The following is a 2,571-nucleotide window of genomic DNA, read 5'->3' as shown; positions in this document are numbered from 1 at the left end:
ATCTTAGAAAGCATGTGTTCACTTAGTTTATTTATTTTACTTTATTTTTACTACTTGTTTTATCTATATTATTAATACGAAATCTTGTGCTTGACAACTACACGATGGAATTGGGGACACACGGCAATACTTTACTTTTACATGATCGCTAGAAGAAGAGTAAAAGAGATACCTCTAAGGCAATTCTCTAAACTCAAGTAATAATCACCAATCAGGCATGTCCATCTACTCGGGTCTCTGAACAATGCAAAAAAAGTCTAAAAGAAAATATCACATATTTTTTTGTCGCGCTTGTATCTCGGCAGACGGATCAAACACTATGCGTCGCGACGCTGGGATGGGGTACACACGCATTTTCATCTGAAGATTTCGGTACTAGTAAAGATATATTCAGAAAGGAGGTAGTAGTAAAAGAAACACCCACTATGGCCCACAAGCCCGCATCGGAGCAAACAGGCCTATACCTCCTTGTTTGACCCTTTTCTTCTATATACACCAAAAAAAAAAAAAGCAGCGGAAGGAGGGCTGCCGAATCCATAGCCAACCAACGCCGCCGCCGGCGATGTCTCCTTCCGCCGACGCCGCAGCGCCCGCCTCCACGTCCGGCCCGCCGCTCGCGCCGCTCATCTCCGCGCAGCTCAAGTTCCTCCTCTCCAACCCCAGTCTCCCCGTCAAGGTACGTGCACGGCGCGCTCACTTCTGCCCCACCATTCCGCTCACCCGTCTCCCCGCGGCCGCTTGCAGCTAGGGCAGATCTGGTCCGGCTGCCGGAACGGCCGCTACGCCGATCGCTTCACCCTCGCCATCCCCTTCTGCCTCGACTACGTCTACTGTAACGCTCCTCACCGGCTCGCTCCCTTCGCTGTAATGGTTTAGGGTTCGCCTTCGGATTCCGTGTCTCTGATTTGCTGTTTCGCAGGGGATTTCCTCTATAATGCGCTGTACCCGAAGGTGGCGCCCGACGTGGTGTTCGGGCCGGGTGACGAAGACTTCCAGCCGCTGGTCGATTATGATGACGCCGGGAATGGGGACAAGAGCTGCTTGGCACGATGGGATATCCGCGACCCAAGGGGACTGCTCAACCTCGTGGAAGAGCTCCGGTGAGGTTCCTTTGCTTCTCTCCTTCTCTATGGTATTGCGCAATTGTTCGTGTTGCCCTGCATGCATGTGGATTAGACTGGAGACACAGAATTGATTGGGAGTTGTCAACGTTCAGTATGCATATGCAGGGTTGGACCTAGCAATAAAAAGTCATAGAAGCAATCAAATTGAGGAATTAAAATCTTGCGCAACCAGTGTCATGCTAAGCAAATCAGTGTATGTGATTGTAAAGTTCTTTTGTTTTGGCGATGCTTACCCTCTTTTCTCTAGTGCATGAAGGGCATGGGGAATGCAAGGGCATCTACAGCGCTAGAGCTTATATATGGACTCTTTCAGAGAAAAGCATAAATAAATATCGTAAACCAAATTTAGAAAATCATGAAAGCGCCCTATCCTCAATGCTTAACGCTCATCTCCCCAACGCAGAAAACAACAAGCGCTAATCACGGATGTTAAGTTTATTTCCTATCCCATTCCCTTGGATTTGTTTTGTGTCCTTATTCTCGTCCGACAGAGCCTGATGCTGTTTACAACAGGTTTGTTCGGAAAGAAAGATCGGGGTGGCGCCTGGTAATAGGTTTGGCATTGACGCAACTTTTTTCCCTGTGATTGGGCGGGAAGAACGCCATAACTGCTGGGAATTATATCCTAGCGCCTTGCATAAGTGCCCCCATTGTACATGCTTAATAGTCATGGAAAGCCCTGCTCCGTTTCTTCATATAGCAATTTTTTTTTCTTAAAGAGGGAGCCGTTACTTATCTCTTATAGAATCAACCCACAAGCAAAACAAGCTCCTCGGCTGGCTTAGCTCCCTTCTATAATTACATATAATAATTACATATAATGTGTATAAAACATGTGAGTATCATCATAAAAGTAGCATGGAACATAAGAAATTATAGATACGTTTGGGACGTATCAATGGCTACGGGGGCAATTCCCCGCCCCAGCAGCGTGCCAGAAAAGAGACTTCTGTCCCTCGGATCTTGTCTGCGACGGTGGAGCTACGAAATTTTCGTGGGTGGAGGCTGATTGATTTAGGGTTCACGCGTCAGGAGGCTTCTTATAGGTGGAAGGGAGAGGTCGGTGGAGGCTCGGTTGCCCCAGACCACGCCTAGGCGCGGGCCAGGGCCAGTTCGTGCCTAGGCATGGTCTGGCCACCTTGTGGCCCCCCTTCGTCTCTCCTCCGGACTTCGTCTGCATTTCGGTAAAATAGCAACTTCAGCTTTTGTTTCGTCCAATTCCGAGAATATTTCATGTACACCTTTTCTGAAATATAAAACAACGAAAAACAGGAACTAGCATGGTGGCATCTTGTCAATAGGTTAGTGCCGGAAAATCCATAAAAGTGCCACGAAGTGTAAACAAATCATATATCAATTGGTGTAAAACTAGGGATGCAGGCGGACGCCCGCCGGCATAAAAAAATTTGTTCGCCTCGTCGGTTCGCTATTAATCACCTTTCACGTA

At 47.7% G+C, this 2,571-nt stretch overlaps 1 long non-coding RNA gene across 1 annotated transcript; it reads left to right on the top strand.

The window, feature by feature from the left end:
• Window positions 1-584: 584 nt before the first annotated feature.
• Window positions 585-1,062, top strand: LOC124684029. Its single transcript, XR_006996880.1, has 3 exons — window positions 585-676; window positions 745-832; window positions 920-1,062. It is a non-coding gene; the product is annotated as an uncharacterized LOC124684029 (long non-coding RNA).
• Window positions 1,063-2,571: the final 1,509 nt, after the last annotated feature.

This window comes from Lolium rigidum, chromosome 1 (assembly GCF_022539505.1).
Source record: "Lolium rigidum isolate FL_2022 chromosome 1, APGP_CSIRO_Lrig_0.1, whole genome shotgun sequence".
In the NCBI taxonomy this organism is placed as follows: domain Eukaryota; kingdom Viridiplantae; phylum Streptophyta; class Magnoliopsida; order Poales; family Poaceae; genus Lolium; species Lolium rigidum.
This window is presented reverse-complemented; position numbering and strand designations above follow the sequence as displayed.